The sequence below is a fragment of the Grammomys surdaster genome, unplaced genomic scaffold (genome assembly GCF_004785775.1).
Source record: "Grammomys surdaster isolate TR1022 unplaced genomic scaffold, NIH_TR_1.0 373, whole genome shotgun sequence".
Lineage (NCBI taxonomy): Eukaryota > Metazoa > Chordata > Mammalia > Rodentia > Muridae > Grammomys > Grammomys surdaster.
Genome location: NW_021604792.1, coordinates 3,294,514 through 3,317,008, shown reverse-complemented (window position 1 = coordinate 3,317,008; position 22,495 = coordinate 3,294,514).

Below are 22,495 nucleotides of genomic sequence, written 5' to 3'. Positions count from 1 at the left end.
AAAATGAGTGCTTTTTATGTTTGAAAGATGTATGGCATATTTTAAAAGAGAGTTGAAAATGAAATTAAATATATTAACAAAATGTACCTCTGGATTTGAATTTAACAATAAGGCCACATTCTGGTCTTAATTGATTAATTAATTAATTAAAGCCATCTTATGTCGTACCTCAAGCCTCTCGTGGACTTGCTTGAACAGAAAGATGTTTTATGTACTATCGGGAGAACAGTCCAGGGCCAGCTGTTTCTCAACTTCTCCCTGGTTTTGCTAACTGCTTGGGTTCCCTAAGAAAACCAGCTTCCTCATTAGTCAAATTTGAAAGCTCAAAAGAAATATTTAGGCATGCAATACAGAAGTAGTGACATTTTATTATGGAATGAAGTACCTCTCTCTCTCTCTCTCTCTCTCTCTCTCTCTCTCCTACATTTTGCCTCCTCTGTAATGGTTTGCTATCTGTTGCTCTGAGCATATAGTCATGACCATTCATTTGTGTTAATTTTGAGTATGCTGTTGGTAATTAAAAGCATCTTTTAACTGTATTATGAAACACTCCTTTGATGCCATTTTGCAAATTGTTTAAATATCTTTAGAAACTGGCCCATATCTCTTCCTTGTAGTCGCTCTCATTTCCTCATAGCCGTTTTGTAATCATGGTGAGTGATCAAGACTGAAACCTGCTCTCAGATAAGTATGCGCACCGCTGCCCCTTTTCTAGCTCCTGGGGGAGGGGCTCTGGCAACCCTGATGTCCTGAGCCCTGTGAGAGAAGTACAGTCTGTGTGTGGGGGTGTATGCCAAAGACTTTCTATTTAAAGACAGCATGACTTTTTTTTAAAAACCAGTTTTATCTCCTTTTACTGTGTCCTACAAAGTGATATATATTTCCAGGTAACAAAGTAAACCTTCGAATCCTTTCGTTGTAACCATTTTCTTTCTTTCCTGTTTGGACTTTCTGTGGCTGTTACAGAATATGTCAGCGGACTTGGTAGAAGTGTCTCTGCTCTTCAGCTGGCACTACAGTTGGAGATAAGTTACTGTGGAAAAATGAAGACAGGAATTTTTTGCTCCAGGGGAGAATATATGAGTATTGAATGAAATAAGAATTTGAAAATTAACATGCGTATGTTTAAACACTAGATTGGCATAGCCTTATGAATATATGAAAATGTTTCAGGTGAGAAATGGTTAACTCACCAGCAGGAAAAAGTCAATTTCCAAAACTGTGAAAGGAAGAGTTAGAATACAGGGCTCTATTGTCCAAAAGTATGGTTTTCCTCAAGATTAAGCTCTGGTTGCAGGCAACATCAGGGCCAAGTGCTTCCAGGCTTCTGGCCAGGGTTAAAGAGAAACCGCTTAAAGTGGATCACATCAGTTCACACACACACACACACACACACACACACAGAAAGAGAGAGAGAGAGAGACAGAGACAGAGACAGAGACAGAGACAGAGACAGAGAGAGGCAGACATATACACACAGAGAGAAACAGGGAACAGGAGACAGAGAGACAGAGACAGAGACAGAGAGACCTACAGATACACACAAACATACAGAAATAGAAAGGGAGGGAGACAGAGAGACAGACAGATGCACACAGATACACACACAAAGACATACACACAGGCACACACAGAGAAAGACAGACAGTAAGACACATACACACACACACACACACACACACACACACAGAAACAGAGAGAGACAGAGACACACAGAGAGAAACAGAGAGAGAGGGAGACAGATACACACAGAAAGAAACAGAGAGGGAGACAGATAAACACACAGGTACACATACAGACATACACACAGGTACACACAGACACACACACACACACACAGTGGGGACTGGAACAGTAGATGAAGAATAGCAAGCCTGTGTTTTGTTGAACTTGCTTGGCTGATTTCACATATTCATGAACTAGTGCTGGTCAGTTTCACCAAAATCAAACTCACACTTCTAAGACAGTTTACTTTTCTCATACACACAGCCTATTGCTGAGCTACCTACACCCGAAGCTTCCTCCCAAGATGCTACAGGAGCCAATCCCGTGGGATTCCTTTGCTGCCCACTTTGTTTTCTGAGACAGGGTCTCTTACTGGGTGCTCTGGCTAGAAAGCTGGCCATCAAGCCGAGAGGATCTTCCTGTCTCTGCCTTCCAAATGCTGGGATTACAAATTCTTCCTGGTCTCTGCCAAGATATTTTCCAACCAAAATATTTTGTCTTCATTTCCTGTGTAGTTTGGAGCAATTTATGAAACCAAATATTGCAAGTATAGCTTGCATATTTATGTTGCATACTGTAACTATGGCTATGTGTTATAGTCACACTATGGTTGTATATCTTCACAGTAAATAACTCAGGGGCATAATAAAGTAATTACCACAGAAATGCTTAAACTCTTGAGTGTCTGTGTTCTTTCTGCAACTCATTTAATACCTGCTGCAACCTTGACTGTAAACGGCAGTCACTTGGCTATCACAGATGAGGATATTTTTGAAGAAGAGCATTTATAGATTACTGGAACCATGGGCTCGGGAGGCAGCTCGGTTGAGAACACTGGCTGCTCATGCAGAGGATCCATCCAGGTTCAATTCCCAGCACCTACATCTGTTTAGAACTCTTACTTCCAAGGGATGTGATACCTTCCTCTGGCCTCAAAGGTGTTGTGCCCATGTACTATACAGATATACATGCAAGTGAAGCACTCAGATACTTAAAAACAGTGATGTTATAGATTAGATTAGGGAACTAAGCTGCCTTAACCAGGAAGCCCTATTTGCAAGGAAGCTAAATAACCTACACAAAGCTATGTGGCCAAAACTCATTTTAGAGTTGGCCTGATGTGGAGGATGCCCCTTACTTTCTCCCATCTGGTCCCCTAGTGGGAGTGTGTTACTTGGAAAAATATCATTAACTTTCCATCGAAATGATCTCACCATGATGCTGGAAGAAATCAGACCATGCATGAGGAACTTAGTAAGGGGAAACATTAAGAACTTTTCCTTTGGAAAAAAAAATTAAATAAAGCCCCAAATACACAAACAATTTAAGATTTTGATACTAAGCATGGTTTTGTTTAAAAATAGAAGGATGATTTAACCTCACCATTGGGGCCTGGCCATAAACTAAGTGCTTGAACTCCCAAACTTGGATTCATTTTATCACAATTAATTAGCCAAAGTAGTTATATTAACAAACCAGTCTTATGACATAAGTCCAAAAGAGATAAGTCCTAAAATTTGTTTTATAGGTTCTATCCGAAGTGACTGAGAAAGGACCAAGCCCTGTTGTGAACTGCAGAACATAGGAGACCTGAGTCATGATGGTTGTATTAACAAGTCAGAATCGGGCTCTGGCAGTGGGTGAATCCAACTCTCATTTTACAATTTATTTTTATTTATATGTATGTGTGCAAGTCCATACATATATATGCAAGCCTGTGTTCAGGTTCCCAAGGAAGCCAGAGAGAGGTGGCAGATCTCCTGGAGTTGGATCATACAGGATGAGCCAACATTGCTCTGGGAACTGAATTGTCTTCAAAAACAAGCGCTCAGCCAGATCCTAAACTCACATTTTACCACTGCTCCCAAACCTCATCCTCTTATTGTGAACTGACATTTGGGGTCAAAAAGCTATCTCTCGCAAGCTATTTCTGCCAAATCTACCATCATCTACAAAGTGTTGGAACTCTTAAATATGTAGTGCAAAACACCCAGAGGAGAATTTCTCACATAAAAGGAAGGGTTGGAGACATTTTAAGTTCTTGCTCCATTGATACAGGTGTCTCCCATATTCATCTTGAGATGCTTGGATCAGCCAGTCTACATCATGTTTAACACTATCTTATTTTTTGTCTCATTGTATTCACTCTGTAGCTATAGGATTTTTTCAAAAAAACATACCAGAGCAAGAATATATTTTAAAGCCCTGCAAAGTTTGCCATTTCACAATTCAGCTTTTTAATAATTCAGAGATGAGTGTTTTGCAACTGAGTTGAAAATCCATTTGAACTTGATTCCTTAAATCTTGCAGAAATGTTTGTCTCTGTGTGATTGTGTGTGTGTGTGTGATATGTGTTTATATATGTGCGTTAACATTTGTGTGAACATATGTATGTTCATGGTATGTGGATCTTTGTGTGTGTGTGTCTGTGTGTGTGTGTCTCTGTGTGTGTGTGTGTGTGTGTGTGTGTGTAGGCTTGAGGTTGGCCTTAGGGTCTTCTATCATTCTCTACCTTATTCACTGAGACATGGTGTCACAGTTGAACACTAAACTCACTGGTTTTACTAGTCATCTATCTGGCTTGGTCCATCCATGCCAACCGTCCTAACGCTAGGATTACAGGTAGGCATTTCAACTTGGCCTTTTTGTGGGTTCTGGGCATCTTAACTTTAATCTTCATTCTTATGCACCAAGTGTTTTATCTACAAAGCCATCTCCTCAGTCTAGCATCAAATTTAGAAATCCTTGGAACTATGATTGACCAGGATAAGAAGTGTTACGTTGAATTGTTGACTATAGCTAATAATTAAGCACGGGGAGCAGGCGATATAACTATGAGCCGTTATGTTAGTTTGCGTATTACAGTCATATGTAGACCCTTCCCCAACCCAACATAAAATAGGAAGACTGAGTCTATAGTTCTAGATATTTTCATGTGGTTAACATCTGATTACTGGGTTGGCTGCCATTTGTACTTCATACTATGTAATTTACTTGTCATGATTTTTTTTTCAATTTCTATCTGAGAGAAAATGTTGTTTTATTATTATTTTTTTTATTGGACAGAAAAGGCGAGACGAATGGGGAGTTTCCCTAATTGTTTGGTTAGCAGAAGCTAATCGTTGGGCAAAGTTACGGAGGCAGGTTTTCCAGGTCCTAGAGAGGAAGAGAGCATTGGAGTAGACCAGGCTGTGAAAGAGAGAGGAAGCTGCAGACATGTAGGTCTCTCGGGAACCGATTGTTTGTAGCCGCCATAGGTGGCTGCAGAGGCTAAGGAGGATGGGGCAGGATATATTCTTCACCCGGCCTTTGAGTTTTCTGGTCAGTTTTAAAATATAAAAGTCTCTACTGTTGTCCTTCCGCGGAGCTAAAGGGAGTTGTGTGAGACAGCCATTGCCAGCACTGGCCAGAGAGCAAAGACCGCAGGGGGTTGACAAAGCTAGCCTAGCCATGGGAGCTGGGTGAGACAGCCTTGTGGCACCAAGCAAGCAGCAAGCAGACACCAGGTCAGGTAGCACCAGTTAGCACCCTGGTGGAGCTAGCTGCAGGAAAGAGCTCAGATGGAGCTCTAGAGAAGGAGCGAGTATGTTTTTTGTTTTGTTTTTGTTTTTTAAATTACACACAACATGCTACAACTACCAAACCTCATGTATATCTCAAAGGGAATAAGAAGTCACCAGGAGGCTCTGTCCTGCCCATCTCCAGGTTTTACATCTTGTCTGTATAGCTTGTGTAATATTTATTGTGCTCATTCTAACTAATCCCGGACATTGGTGTGACCTCTGCAATCAGCCCGGTGACAGAGATACACTGCAGACATCCCCTTACTTGATTTTTTTCAACACTGTTCAAAAGAGTCAGGAAAGGTATAAATATCTCTGTCTAAAAATCCAGAATCGAAGGCTTAAGGAGTCTGTGCTGTCTGTCTTTCAAGTCTGTAGAAGCAAAAATACAAGATGAGCTTATATTCTTGTCTTGGCTAAGCCACCCATTCCTCCTGGTCACATAGCCTGGTTTAGTGTCTACTACCCATAGTCACACGTAATCTATTCTGTGCTAGATAGCTGGAGGCAGGGGGATGATTTGGGAGCAAGAATTTACACAGGAAGAAGCCTTGTACAGAGCTCAAAGACACTAGGAATGAAAACAAAGCCAGTGTACAGATAAGCACCAGAAATACTCTCAAAAAGACAGAAGCAAGAAAACAAAAATCTGAATTTATAAAGTGCCCTTTCCTCTTACATAGTGTCGTGTCAAGACACTCATCCATTTATCTGTTCTTCTAGGAGTATTATCCATTTATGATGGCTTGACAATCCTATGTGATCAATCTAGTAATCATCTTGGACAAGAGGCAAAGCCTGATGGCAGGTCTAGAAGGTGCCTTGGAAGGCAGAGACCATCATCGTAACAGGGAAGTGGGTTAAGGAACTCTTCTCATTGGTTGTCCCACACAGGGATCCAGGATTGAAGGAATATGGTAGTTTGTCATGAATAACAGGAGCATGGAGATCCATGCAGAGGACACATGGACTGGGGATGGGGTGAGCCACAGGCTTGTGTTGGAAGGAACGGCGATTCGCTTTAATAGCCGTCTGACACTTGCCAGGATGGAGGCATCAACACTACTGACTAGGTCCTCAGGATCACTAAGGTTTACTCTGTTGGGACATGATGCAGTGAGCATTTCCAGCCATAAAAGCTCAGAAAGAAAGGACCCCAGCCCACCAGAATCCTAGGCCACTCATGGTTCTGCTCTCTCTCATTCATTTCAGAGCCTGCTACTCATTTCAGAGCACTTGGAATTTGATCTAGTTATTTCCCCCTGGGCTTTCTTTACACACAATTTCTCTCCAAGTGTCTCATTTTCTTTCACTCTCTTTCACTGTCAAATTCTTTGGAAAACAACTTTCCTCCTTCCCAAGGTACACAGATAATATGAAATGCTGGCACGTTTCATTCCAGAGGTTCCTGTATGTTTGTTACAGTTCCCAGGCACACTAACTGGTTGACCAGTCGACAGTGCTAATTCCAGCACCAGAGGAAAATAATTCATTGACTCTGTACCGTTCCTTAAATGGAGCATGAAACTGTAGTGAAAATGTAGTGAACGACAAGGTCATTCACAAGGCTAGTATTAGAATTCACTACTAATTCTCCATCTGAGGGTAACTGGTGGCTAATTATTCTTACCACGCTTTATGTGTTTTTGACATACCTGCTTGCTCAAATAAAGTACGAAGCTCTTCATTCAGGGGCCAAATCTTCATTGGTACAATCCCAGTGCTTACTGGTATATGCTATTTTAGAGGTGGTTGGTGAAGATTATTAGTACACCCAGGCAACGGTTTGATTTTTATTGTTGCTGTTAAATGATGGAAGGGGGGCAGTTGGGGACCAGTCATTCCCTCAGCAAAATGTTTGGACTTGTGTTATTTGTTACAACACAAACGAGCTGGCATTTGGCTTCTGGGATAAGTTGGAAATCTGTGGTTGTAAATTTGTACTGATTTAAATGAAATCAAAACTCAAAGTGTGAAACTATCCAAATAAAATATAATTTTCCCCAAACTGCTTTGGTATGAAAAGAGACTCCTTGGCGTAGCTCCAATTAACCATGTGAGTCACCCAGACCGAAGCAAGACGACTCCATCCGTCTGATTATAAGTCTCCGCAAATAGCAGAGGCGCTCCGAGCGTCGAGGCTGCGCTGTCGGCACTGGGCATCTCCACAACCCAAGCAAACAGAACGATCCGATTCCATCACTTGTTTAGCCAGATCCACGTCTGAATTTCCAGGCTTTAAAGTGCCCCTGAATCCATTTAGTGTCCTGAGGAGATACAGCGTGAAACGCGTTAACCGGAAGTGAGTTTACATGAAGTCTGCTTTTCTACAGACCACGTTTTCATCTGTGTGTCTGTGTAGGTTATATGCATGTTATATGCATGTGTATGTGTGTGCAGACACACCTGTCTTGTGTACTTTGGAGGTCTGAGTTCAGGTTTGGGTGTTGTTATTCATGAGCCATCTGCATATTTTTTTCTTTTTAAAAGCAACTCTCACTGGGGCCTGGGGCTCACTGATGATCAATGAATCTCCAGGATCTGAATGTCTCTGCCTTCCTGGTTCTGAGTTTACCACACTGGTCTGTATACTTGGTTGCTGGGGATCAAGCTTAGGTTCCCAGACATGTACTGCAAACACCCCAGTGACTGACTCTAACTCCCTAGGCTTGCATAGTCAATATATTCAAAAATGATGAATATCTACTCAGGACACCACTGGTAGGTTCCAATCTACAGTTGTGAAGTGCAGTGCTATTTTTTCAAGTCTTTGTTTTGTAAAATGTGAAACTTCTGTTTCATATTCCTCCATCCTTGGCCACTCCTGGTATTCCTGCTTCCATTCATTGTATCACATACCTGCTTTAAAAAAAAAATATATCCCCTGAGCAAACAGAAACTTCAGGGAACCTGACAGCAAAACAAATACACAAAGATCTAGGAGTTTTCTAGATCCTTCTCTCTTACTAAATATATAAACTCTCAGACTGAGAAATGAGATTTCGTGCAATGTGTGACTTCTTACAAACAAAACACAGGTTATTCACTTAGGTCAACTGGCAGAGGCAATGGAGGCTGCTAAACACATCTGCCTACCCCAGACATGCAGCTAGCTCCAGATGTTTGCACAGACACAAGACAGACCCAATGGGTTGGCTCATTTTCCATAAAGTGAAAGATAGGAGCTCCCCAACACAGGCCAGAGCAAGATATCTCACAGTGAGTGTAATGTAAGAAGTAAGTGATTTGAAGGTATCCGCCCCTCATTATCTGAATGAAGGAACTTTTTCAGCACTGAGCATATATCAAATGTCTCCCAGCAAGATTACAGCTTCACTTACAGGAAGAACATGGTCTTTTTGCCCACGAGGTGATAAATTGTCTGTACCAGCAACAGGGAAGACTTGGAGAGTGAATAAAGAAGTGTCGCTAAGCATCTCTTAGGCATGTCATAAAAGGTCACATTCAATATAATTCATATGGAAAAGTGATGTCTGTGAGGGAAGAGGAACGGGGAACAGCCATGCTTTTAGCGCTGATTTAGGCAGGACTTCGCACAAGCTGTTGTCACCACGGAGCTCGGGCAAAGAGATGACTGGTACTTATCGCCCAGCGACACCCCGAACACCGCAATCCTGCTGATTATTATTTGCAGTTGGGAGGGTCTGAAATCTCTTTTGACCAGACAACTGAAGTTTAAATACAAACTCAGCGCTGAAGTCAAAGAACTAAAAGCTGGGCGAGTCTTACTTAGCTGTGGTTTTATTTGATAATTAAAGACTCTTCACGCCATCGACCTCCTTTTCTTTTATCTATTTTTTTTTTTGCCATTTAGCAGTTATAAAGTCAGAGTTGTAACAAATGCCTTTCTGTGGGTGTCACTCTGTTGGATGGGGAAGGAGACGAGAGAGAGAGAGAGAGGGGAGAGAGAGAGAAAGAGAGAGAGAGAGAGGGAGGGAGGGAGGGAGGGAGGGAGGAAGGGAGGGAGAGAGAGAGAGAGAGAGAGAGAGAGAGAGAGAGAGAGAGAGAGAATAAAGTTTAGCGTACAGGTGGGGAAAATGGCAAAAATAGTGTCTTCAAAAGAAAACAAGAAGGAAAACATAAAGTGAACCAGAAGAATTCCTTTAGTTTTTCAAAAACAGGATGCCCAGTGTGACCTTGCAGTCAGGGAGCCAGGTTGGTAGAACGTGCAGAAGTCAAACGTGAGCTGGAAGCGTGCCAGTTCCAGTGCGCAGAGGCGCTCCTCAGTGAAGCATTGTTTCTGTGAGTAAATGCCAAGGCTGGCCCTGGGCTCACTGACATGAGCAGCTGCATGGGTCACTTAAGTATAAGAAGTGAGCATTAGCAGGTGCAAGGGCCACAGGCTCTCCTTTCGTCAATAGCGAAGTAAACAGGTGAAGTCCTTCGCTTATCATCCGAAAATGGGAAACTTCAGGCTCGGATTGAAAACAGCCCATGGCATTTCCGGCTTCTGTCAATGAGTGTGAGGTGCCTACAGCTTCCCCAATCCAAACCTAGGCAGTTACTCAAGTCGAGAAGATAATAGGCGCTGTGGCTTCTGCGGCTGCTCTGCAGGACAGAAATGATGGGAGCTCTGGGCCGAGACAGAGGGGCTTTCCCAGTACACAGTTTCTAGAAGCTGTTTTACTTCAAGAGGCCTATGGTGGGGACAAGATGCTGTCTCTCCCATTCCTGATTCCGGGCAAGGCCATTGAAATTTTGCTAGCTTGGAACATGAGAGAGCATTGAGGCTATCCCTGGCAAGTTGTTCTATTTCCTGTGAGTCTGGGCTAGTCTCTGTCAACTAAAAGGGTTGCTGGGCATTAAAAATTTTGCATGCTCCCAAAACAACTTCAGATCCGTCCTAGGGAAGAACCCGCAAATGTGACTAAACGCTTCATCAAAGCTACAGGGTTTAATTTTAGCCCAGAGATATTTTTCACGTATGTTACTAATGGGTGAGTTTGTTTATTTGTTTGTTTATTTATTTTCTACAGAAGAAGAAATGAAACTGGGAACTCTGGAACAGAATCACAACCATGATGTCATTACCACTGAAAAGGCATGTTTGGGGTCTGCCAAGGGTTCCTCTCTGTCACGGCTCTTATTGCAAACAACCTGGAATTCTGCCATTTCCAGAGGTGAGATTAGATAGAGGAGTCCTTTCTCCTCTTTCCTGGCTACCACCACCTTAGCATATTCACACGACTCCTGTTTTGCAAAATGTCTTATTCATTTTATTTTATTCTCTGAGTACAAAACAATACTGAAAGAATAAAAGGCATAGTTTTTGTACCAATATTCAGATATTCTTAAAAACCAAGCTTAAAGATATACAGCTCACCTCAGATCAGCCTCAAATCCCATGAAAGATTATTAATAAATTGAATAAGAAATGTGTCTTTCCGTTGAATCTCCGGTGAAGCTGGAGAGGACACAGTAGCTTAGAAACTTCTCCCTCCACAGACATTCTCCCTTCTACCGCACTTGAAACAAAGCCATTGCAGGGAGCTGGTTGGGTTTCATTAACTCTACTTAAACTAACAGGTCTGATTTTCCAGTTTTGCTCTGTTGGGCTAGGTTTTAGTGAAGACAGTGTTGGCATATAAAGGAGACAGTTTCTACTGTTTGATTTGCCTATGGTTTGATATCCATGGGGATGTACAGAAGACGAGGGTGCCAATGGTTTATAGCAGCCGCCAATATAGCCTTGGGGTGGAGGAAGCCACATTGCCTGTAACATTCTTTACATCAACCAATAGGGATCCTCAGCTGCCCGTTTGTCTCCTCTTAGAACACAGCTGGAATTATAAGTGGGCAGGCATACACACAAGCATTCTGGAATTCTGCACTCCGGTTCTCATGATTGCATAGCAACACTTTACCCTGTGAGCGATCTCTTCAGCCCTTGGTCTTCAGTTTTTACCACTCACCCAGTGAATTCAGATTCCTCCAAGTGGACCTGAAACAAAATAATTGCATCTACTACGGTCACCGATTAATAACTAGCTCCAAAATCCATTAGCTATGGGCTCGGTGTTTAAAATACACAACTGCTGACTAAATACCACCTGAAAAACATATCTGGGGACTGCAGTGATGCTTAGCAATTTGGGAGGATTTTCTGAGACTTCTAAAGAGTTTTGCATGTATAGATGATTTGCTCAGTTGTACAGTATCTTATTAACATGAGAGAAACCATGTTGTGAGAAATAGACAATGAAGACACACTAACGTCATTTGAAATTCCTTAGTAACATGCTAGACAATGTACCTGGTTCACAGTGCAACCAGATAGGTTGCCAGTGGATTAACAAATATCATGTATCAGAGCATATTTTTACCAAATAAAATGGCTCTTGATATATTGTCTACAAAACACCAACAATATGTAGTCTGGTATTCATTAACAACAGATTCATATATTCCACACCAGGCTGTGGTGACTCCTGAGCTCCACAACTGAAAAAAAAATAAAAAATAAAAAAGGATGTGTGAGAAGCATGAGAACTGTTTTGAGAAAAGCCACCAAGATTATCGAAGTTTTAGAAAAGGAAGGCCTTTGAGGAAAGGTCAGAGGCTGGGGATTATTCTGGATGAAGAATGGTTTTGAGATGATCTGTGAGTATTTTGACTTTTCTCATTCAGAGAACAGTTTGTTAAGCATCTTTTTACCTCTGTCACCACTAAAGGCTAAAAGTGAAGCAGAAAGGATTTAGGCATGCAGGGAGAGGGGCCATGAGGAAGACCATCCAGCTGTCCCCTTCTGCAGCCTGGTAGCACCTCAGGGCCTTGGTGCATGCTCCTGCAGTTCTCCTGGGAACCAGGGACACAGTAACTTTCCCTCTTGCTGGCCTGTAGTCTGTAGAATGATCTAGTTTCTTATCAGAAATATTTAACTCAAAGTGTTAAAGATAAGCGATTTGATCCATTTGGGTTTTTGGGTTCTCTTCTCCCCTGTAGTACAGGGGAACAAATCCAGAGTTTTCCACAGTCTACACAAGAGAAGCTCTACACAAGTGAGCTACACTTTCAACCTCCTGCCTTGAATTTTGTAATCAAAAGCAGAAAGATAGCCATCAATAACCTTGATATTATAGTCTATTGTTGTACTTCATGTTGTGAGAAGGAAAATAGGATGGAAACATGAAATAAAATACCTAGAATTGTCAATTTCATTACCTGTAGTCCCATAGTCCTTTTTCTTATTTTTTTTAATCATTTTTAAAAATTTTATTCACTTTACATCCCAATCTCTGCCCCCTCCAGGTCTACCCTCATAAAGAGCCTCCCTCATTTCCCCTTCTCCTCTAAGAGAGTGGAGGTCCCCTAGGTATCCCCTACTCTGGTATATCAAGTCTCTGGAGGGCCAGGCGCATCCTCTTCCACTGAGGCCGGATGAGACAGCTCAGTTGGGGGACTATATTCCACAGACTGGCAATGTTTTATTGATAGCTCCTGTTCCAGTTTTGGGGGGACTCACATGAAGACAGAACTTCATATCTGCTGTATATGTGTTTGGGGGTGCTGGGGACAGCCTGTGTATGCTCTTTGGCTGGTGGTTCAGGCTCTGAGAGCCCCCAAGGTTAGCTGACTCTGTTGGTCTTTCTCTGGAGGTCCTATCTTCTTTGAGGCCCTTAATCCTCTCCCCAACTCTTCCATAAGAGCCCCGAAGCTCTATCCAATGTTTGGCTGTGGGTCTCTGCATCTGTTTCAGTCAGAAGATGGGTGGGGCCTCTCAGAGGAGAGATAAGGACAACGACTCATCCACAAAATTTTCCACCCCAATTTTTCCTGTCTAAAAGATTTGCAGGGACAAAGATGGAGCAGTGAGTGAAGGAATGGCCAACCAATAAGTGGCTCAAGTTGAAATCTATCCCATAAGGAAACACCAATCCTTGATATTATTGATGACGCTTTGTTATGCTTACAGACTGGAGTCTAGTGTAACTTTCCTCTGAAGGCTCTGTCCAGCTGCTAACCGAAACAGAATCGGACACCCACAGCCAAACATTGGATGGAGTTCGGAGACTTTTATAGAAGGGTTGAGGGAAGGATTGAAGAGACTGAAGGGGTTGGGAACCCCACAAGCAGACCAACAGAATCAACTAAGCTGGACCTCTGAGAGGTCTCAGAGACGGAGCCACCAACCAAAGAACATACATGGGATGGAACAAGGCCCCTGGTATCTATTTGGCAGATGTGTAACTCAGTCTCCATTTGGGCCCCCAACAACTAGAGAGAAGGCTCTCCTTAAAACTGTAGTCTGACTGTGGTATCTGTTCCCTCAATAGGGCCTGCTTTGTCTGGCCTCAGTGGGAGAGGATATGCCTAATTCTGCCGAGACTTGATGTGCCATGGTAGAGGGATACCCGGGGCAGAGCACACTCTCAGATAGAAGGGAAGGGGTGAAGGAGGGTGTCTCTGTGAGGAGGTCATCATTTGGGATATAAATAAATAAACATATAAATATAATTTATAGTCATAGGAGGCAGATGGAGGGAGGGCCAGGGGTGCGAGAGGGGATGGGGGAAATTGGGAGGGGACTGGGATCAGGACACAGGAGAGAGGACATGAGAGAGGGTCAGAGGGCCAGGAGAATGAATGGAAATCTGCAGCTGGCCAGAGTACAGAAGATGAAATCTGAGATGGGGGAGGCTCCCAGGAATCAGTGGGAGTGACCTTAGTTGAGAATCACAGTAGTGGGGATATGAAACCCAAAGAGGGAACCTCCTGTAGCCAGGAAGGAACTCCAGTGGAGCGATAGGCACGCCAACCCACCAACAAAACTTTCAATCCAAAATTTACCCTGACTACAAGAAACGCAGGCAAGGGCATTGGAGCAGAGATTGTGGAGTGGCCAACAATAGCCAGCCCATCTTGAGACCCATCTCATGGGCAAGCACCAATCCCTGACACTATCAATGATACTCTGTTACGCTTACAATCAGATCCTAGCATATACTTTTCCAAAAAAAGAGATGTATTTAGTTTTATTTTATATGTATGAGTGATTTATATTTTGTGCACATGCGTACGTGCCTGTATGTGTGTACCACATGTGTGTCTGGTACTTACAGAGGCCAGAAGAGGGCTTTGAATGCCCTCATGCCAGTGTTACAGATGATTCTAACCACCATGTAGGTGGTAGGAATCAAACCCAGGTTCTCAACAAAACACGTATTCTCCAGCTCACTTCATACAACAGAAACGGCTTGAGAAAAAAAGCAAAAAAAAAGTTCTTGAATATCATCAGGTACTGATAGAAACATTAATAATTCTGACAGGAATTCTGTCTAGATATTAAATACAAAAGCAATCTTGAAATGATGCCACAGTTAAAATTAGTAAGGTGGGGTAAGGTAACAAACAGTTCTGATCTTTCAAAAAATATTTTAACTTTACTGCCTTTCATCCATTTCAGACTTAACAGTTTAAAAAAGTCGTTTTTTTAACTTATGAATTTCTGCAATTTCAATTATTTGTTCAAGAAATAGTGTTTGAAGAGTGGGCGGGATCACCTTTACCACTCAATTGCACAAATATCTAATTTCCTTAGGTTCCTGGGTATGAGTTTTCTGTTAAAGTATAGTTTGTTTCTAACTTCTATCTCAAGACAATTTAAAAGCAATGAGTCTAAAAATTCTTTTTTTAAAACTGTCATCTTCTCCTGAATTGACTTCTTGCCCAGTGTATCTTAAATGTCTCTTCTCTGTGGAGCTCCCATACAAGACTATTTCACATTGTCCAGCTCCTCCTCAGCATCAGCTGCTCTCCCAACCTCCACCCCAGCCTTCAGGGGGCACCTGACCTGAATCTCCTAAAGCATTAACCTGATGGAGCCTCAGGCCTTCCCTGGCTCGTAAGCTTTAGCGGTGCCTTCTCTGCTGTGTACATGGATTCTAGATCTACTGAGTTCGGTTCTCTCTCTCTCTCTCTCTCTCTCTCTCTCTCTCTCTCTCTCTCTCTCTCTTAGCAGTTAAGAACACTTACTGATCTTGCACACACACACACACAGAGAGAGAGAGAGAAACATAAACAGACACACACACACAGATACACACACAAACATACACAGACACACAGAGACATACACACACACATATACACACAGAGACACACATACATACACAGAGACACACACACAAACACACACATACACAGACATACAAACACACACATATACACACAGAGACACACACATACAAACACACACACGTACACAAACACATACACACACATTTTTGTTCCCCAGTGACTCCTTAAGAGTTTGTCTGTAGGGTAACGGTAATAAGGAAATTGACTTTTAAGACAAGCTAGTGAAAGACTACAGGATTCTGTCTATCCCCCCTGTCTCTTTCCTATCCCTTTTTCTCTCTTTCTTTCTCTGAATTTCTGTCTTTTGTAATGTGGTCTGTATACCACCTAGGTTCCATAGTGCCATTTACCATGCAATGCTTACAAGGGGCTGTGGTATGAGATTCATAAACCCATCTCTCTCTAAAAAGTATTCATTTATTTTTAGTTTATGTATTAGAGTTGTTTGTTTGCATAGATGTGCATGCAAAGAATTCATCCGTGGTGTCTATGGTGGTCAGAGGAGGACACTGGATCCCCTAGAACTGGAGGTCCTGGTGATGCTGGACTTCCATGCAAGTTCTGGGTACTGAACCTAGACTCTTGTCTGTGTGTATGTATGTCTCTGTGTGTCTGTGTATGTTTGTGTGTGTATCTGTGTGTGTCTGTTTATGTTTCTCTCTCTCTCTCTCTCTCTCTCTCTCTCTCTCTCTCTCTCTCTCTGTGTGTGTGTGTGTGTGTGTGTGCAAGATCAGTAAGTGCTCTTAACTGCTAAGCAATTATTCCACACCCAAATCTCCATATCGCAGATATTTCATTATAGTAACAGAAAACACCACACCCACATGCACACACACATGCACACACACATGCACACACACATGCACACACACACTCTTTTAAAGTACTATATATCATAGTTAGAGTTTCCTATATTATAAGATAAGGAAGACTTTTCACATGTAGGGGTGTTCTGTCTGCATGTATATCTGTGTAATACATGTGTGCTTGGTACCGGAAGAGGCAAGAAGAGTGTGTCAGTTCCCCTGGAACTAGAGTTACAGATGTTTGTGAGCTGCCATGCGTGTGTTGGAATCAAAGGTGAGTCCTCTGGAAGAAAAGCCTGTGCTCTTAACCTCTGAGCCATATTCCAACTCTCACCACTGTGGTTTAATGCACAACTCCTTTACATGCTAGCTGGATTTTTAAAATCTACTCTCTCTCTTTACTTCAGAACACCTGTTCATACCTGTCATGCCATGGAAATATGTCCCCCTTATTTTCCTGAATTCTGGGAGCTATTTTAAAGGTTAAAAATTGTTCTATGTATCTTGGTGCTTTTCTGTCCTTTCTTTGTGCTAACAAACTCTTCTCTGCATGTCCCTGTATTTCCACAGCAATCACTGTATAGAGAGTACTGAAGAAGTGTTCCCAGAAGCATGGAAGAGAACTCTCTCGAGATAATGCCTTGGGAGTTAGTTAATAATTAAAGTATCTTTTGTACAGTCAGAAGAACCTATAGCACTTTGAACGTGGACAGATTGAAGTAGAAGATTGGCCTGAAAGGTAGTTAAAAAATGGAAATTTCTTAAGAAGCATATGAATGAAACCAGAATTTGGTACAATGACCAAGTAAAGATCAAGTCAATGCATTTCACAAATTTGTTATATGATTTAAGTATGTATCTATGTGCTGGAGAGGGAAAACAAGGAGGTATGGGAGGCTTTACTTTTCTATGTAAAATAATTAGTTTTAAATTTAACTTCATGTAGAACACCACCACTATATTTTTATTTAAAAAGTGGAAAGGTTAAAAAAAATCTAACTAAATAACTGGTTTTTGATAACATATTTACATCAACACAATAAATATTTTATTTGATCAGTTTCTCCCAAAGGACCAGAGGAAACCTTACAGATGAAGGGTGGTCTTCAGGAGGATCTTCCGAGAGGACTTGGGGAGGGCCTGGAGAGGCTCCCTCCATCCACAGCATGTCTGACATTATCTCCTCAAGGTGAAATAACCTTGAGGGCCTGACATTTGCACAATGGCTTTCTCTCTGATCTGTCTGTAGTTCCAACTAATGACTTGAAAATACCTTGGCTGTTTCTTGAATCCTTCTTTCTATGCTGTTTTATGACAGTCTAATAAAACCTCAGCCTTCTCCAATGACCATATGTAAAATTAGATAAATTATAATATTCTAATCTTCAGTGCTTAATTGATGTTGAGTCAGGGCAGGCTTTTGGGGCTGTGTAAGATGGGAGGAAAGACGCAGACACTGGAAATTTCACCTTCATGCTGTCTTGCTAGAAGATTACGGTTCCCCTGTGAGACCAGGGAAGCAATTAGGAGAGGGGGAGCCGTAATACAGTTGTGAGAACAACAACTCAAAACTTTCTTCTTCAAATCAGCCTTGGGTACACATCTGAAATGTATCCACGTGTTTTCCCAGGCTTCTGTAAGCCATGAGTACCACTCTGGTTTTCTGACTAGATGTAACAGAAACTCAGTCAAAGAGGCAAGAGGTCGTCCTGACAAGGGGCAGAAGGACCACAAGGGAGCCACGTGGCAAGTGTGCAAGGCTGCCCAAGATTTGCCCTGTCCTGGTGCTCCCACAATTCCAGAACTGTTCCAGGCTCTGTCAGTTCACAGTTTTACCCCCTTGATCATTTGGGTTGTAGATGGTGTGTGCACCTAACTTCCATGTGCACTCCAATCAGGAAGAAAGAAAATGAGGAGACAGGGAGAGAAGAGTTATTACATACATGATAAACGTGCAGAATGTCTCCAATGATTGCTGTGGATTAGTGTCTACTACAGGGGTGTCAGATATCAATATCAACATACAGCACAGTCCTATGACAGGAATTTTCTTCCTTGGGCATGCTCCATGGACTGGTAGTAAGACTGACAGATGAACAGGTATTGAATGAAATGAAAAGGCCCACTATTCTGCTTATTAGCATTTGCTCCTGTTATATTTTCCTCAGACACTCAATCCTTTAAATGCAGACTTATTTATTTATTTGGTGTGGTGCCCATGTAGAGGGCAGAGAATAACTCTTTATCAGTCAGTTCTCTGTCCTCCTTGTTCTGAGGCATGGTTTATTTTTTTATTATTATTATTATTTCTTTGCTGTGTATTTTAAGCTTCTGGCTGATTCTCCTGTCTCCTTCTATATCACCACAGGAGTTCTGGAATTACAGAAGCCACCCTCACATTCTTTTTTATAAGTTCAAAATTCAAGCTATCCAGCTTGAGTGACGAATGTTTTTAGTTGTTGAGCCATCTCCACAACCCAGCTCAGAGAATTTATAGAATTTATAGAAATGTATCTTTGTACCTTCATGTGAACTCTAGTGTTTCTTATCCCCAAGGAGTGACAGAAAACATGTATTCCTTACTATTTCTTCCCTACATATGCTTCATTAACTATAATGTGTTACATTTGGCCCATCTCTCTTTTCTCTGGTCTATCCAGGCAACTATCGTGTTTGATCGAAAATGTGCTTCTTGGGGGCTCCCCTACACATTTTATTGAGATAGGGTCTCATGTAGCCCATGCTAGCCTTTATTCTTATGTAGCTCATGATGTACTTGATCTTCCAATCCATGGGCCTTTACCTACTAAGAGCACAAGCAGGAACCACCATGCTTGGTGTTTTGTAGTTCCAGGGCTTGCATGCCAGTCAAGCACCCGACCAGCCAACTAGCTTCTGAGTCCTACTTCCTCTTGTTTTATTCTTCAATAGCTGCTGTGCTGAGAAGATGCTTACATCTTTCATTGGTTTTTATGAAGCCCCCTTGAGAAGACCAAAAACATCCTGTAGTCTACCGTGGACATTCCAGTTGGAGTAAATTTTCCTGAAATTGGACGTGTGTTATGCTGTATTACCTTTGAAAATATTTTTAAAGTTTTGTTTTTCATTCGTGTGTGTGTGTGTGTGTGAAGAAAAGTGCCTACAGAGGCCAGGTGTGTATCTGGGACCCCTGAAGCTGGAGTTACAGGCAGTTGTGAGTATCTAGATTTGGGTGTTGGGAACTAAACTTGGGTCTTCTGAAAGCACAACAGGAACTCTTAGCAGTGGACTCAACTGTTTTAGCCCCAATTACAAAACCTTCTAAAGCTTCCTATACAGAAGGTTAATAAATCATCATGAAACCAATTCCTTTGTGGCAATAAATTAGTGATAGTTTCTGTACAATCACTCATATCCATTCATCTCCAAAGAATTCTTCAAGACTGACTTCAGATCTCTACCTTGGAGCCTTTTCACATAGTAGGAATCTGAGTTGTTTGTCTTTCTTGCAGTTCTGACGAAATACCTGACCGAAGCCAGTTAGGAAAGAATGGATTTGTTTGGGCTTACAGTTTAAGAGGAGGCCAGTCCATCATGGCTTGAAGTTAAAGGGGTGGCCAGTCCATTATGGCTTGTAGTTAAAGAGAAAGCCAGTCTATTATGCCTTGCAGTTTAAAGGGAGGCCAGTCCATCATGGCTCAAAGTTAAAGGGGAAGCCAGTCCATCACAGCAGGGAAGGTATGGCAGTGTCCACTGTCAGGTAGGAGAGAGTGGTCAGTCTTTATGCCTAGTTCTCTTTCTCACTTTTACTCAGTCTGCAATACCAGCACATAGAATGATGGAGTCCACATTAGGTATGTTTTCCAATTTCAACTTGTCTCCTAGGTGATTCAAGGTCCTGTCGAGTTGACAAACAACCTTAATTGTCACAGTACAGAACTAGTACCTATATCATTAATTATATGGAGATGGTCATCATTTTATTCCTTTTGCTAAATATCAGAAGCAGAAGTTGCACCTATATAAATCCTAGGCTCGAGTATGAGAACCCAAAAACAAAATAAAAATAAAGTAAAACCAAACAATCCCACATGTTTGAGACCAGAAAAACCCCTATTAAAAAAGAGAAATATTACATCTCATATCTAAGATTGTTATCGGAGTCTCCAAATTCAATTTCCATTTTGGATTTTAGTATTGAACTTAGAAGGAATTCTCTAGCTTTCTGCTTGTGTGGTCTTGTGCATTGTTATTTCTAACCCACTTCTGTCTTGTGGAACACAAGCACATAGCACTTAAGAAGCTCTGAGAGGGTTGGATAATGACATTGTAAATGCTGAAATGCTGGTACCAGGCATTGCAGTGACTGCTGCTCAGGGACTCAGGCATTCAAGCATTGGTGAAGCATTGTGACTCAGACACTACTAACTTCATATCTTCTCAGTGTCCAACTAACCTTATTTAACACTGATGCAGTCCCCAGTACAAGTGGTTTCTGTTCTCACTATTTTACAACCTGTGAGTGTCTTCTGAAACTTTCAGATCAAGCTCGCTTTTCTCCACGTGCTCACCCTTGCCACCCTGCCCACCTCTACTCTGCATCCCTTGCAAAAACATCTTGTGTCTTTGAGTCCCTGGTTTTCTGAAAGCATTGTCTTTTAAAGGAAACATTTTGACTGACATCTAAGTAAGGATTGTGTGTGAAACCCCACCACCATCACCACCACAAGAATTCTTGAATTTAACTGTTACTGAATGCACCTCCATTGCATCTAGGTCTTTGAAATTGTGGAAACTGTAAGTGTTTGTAAAACAATGAATACAAAAGTTGTTACATAGAATAGGATACGTGTCCTGTTTCTTCTACTAAGTGTATATTTATCTACACAGTAAAAAAAAGTTACATTTTGTATCTTTTAAAAAGAAATGTGTGATTTCTTTTTTCTTTTCTTTCATTTTCTTTTCTCTTTTACTTTTTTTGACACTATCTCTTGAGTACCATGATAAAAGACAAGTGGCACCATTTCTAGCCCTTGTCTCCACTTTTAAGTAGAAAATTGCATGTAGAGAATTGTTAAATCAGGGTACTAAGAACATGCCTGGTAATGCATGGTAATCAATCCAGTGGCCCAATAATTTGTGAGAGAAGAGGGATTCACAAAATGTCCTAATAGGAAATTTGACTGCATAGTTTCTAGTCTTTATTTCTTAGGGGATAAAAATCTCTAAATGGTCTCATACCTTCTAATGAGATACTAAAATGGCATCATAAGACTCCAACAATGTGAACACGCGTATCAATTTGGGAGGAAAAGGCAATGGGTCACAGGAAATTATAACCCATGGAAAAGATTTGAACTTTAAAATGTTCTAGGGATGTAACAGGGAAAATCTGACCATTGTATTATTTTCCAATTTAATGTTAGAGTTTGAATCATTTAGGGCACAGCATTTCTGGTGACTCAGATGGCATCCATGCAGTCAACACAGGTCCTATAGAGATCTCTCCTTGAACATGAACTCTTAACACTTTAAAAGTCTTCCAGTTACTGAAGCCTTTGAAAGACCAGAAGAAAAGTGTAGAGCTATTCATTTAAATTGCTGATGTTTTCTATGGCTTTAAATGCATAGACACATTTTTTGACTCATTGTGAGAATTTTTGTTTGATTTTAATTCACAGGAATCTTGAAATGTTTAGAAGAATTGAACTTTCATAAAATTTTATTTTTAATAAATTGAGCATTAAAAATAGTACCAAGCCTATTCCATGTATCAAATGTTCTCATTCAGAATTTTAAAAACTATAAACAGATGTTTGATATAGAACTAATCATGACAGTCCCCCTGTGTGTGCATTTCTGTGTGTGTGTGTGTGCATGAGTACATGCATGTGTGTAAATATGTGCATGTGTATATGTATATATGAATGTGTTGTATTTGGGTGAGCATGTGTGTATACATGTGTGTTTGTGTGTATGTATATGTTTTCATAAAGTTACCTGGTTCTTTCCAACAGAACGCTTAATTTTGCACACATATTTTCTTACCACCGGTCACTAGCTGCTTCAGATCTCAGTCAATGGCTTCTGGTGTCCGCTACTCTTCACACTAAACTGCAAGTCCCTTAGGAAGAGCACAGGAACTGTCACTTGAGAAAAGATTGAGACAGTCAGACAAACTCTGCCTGTGAAAGCTATATGTCTGTCTGTCTGTCTGTCTGTCTGTCTGTCTTCAATCCTTTTAAGATGTATTTACTTCCTTTCTTTACATGTATGTGTGTTTGACTTCATGAGTTTATGTCTACCCACTTTCCTTCAAGGGCC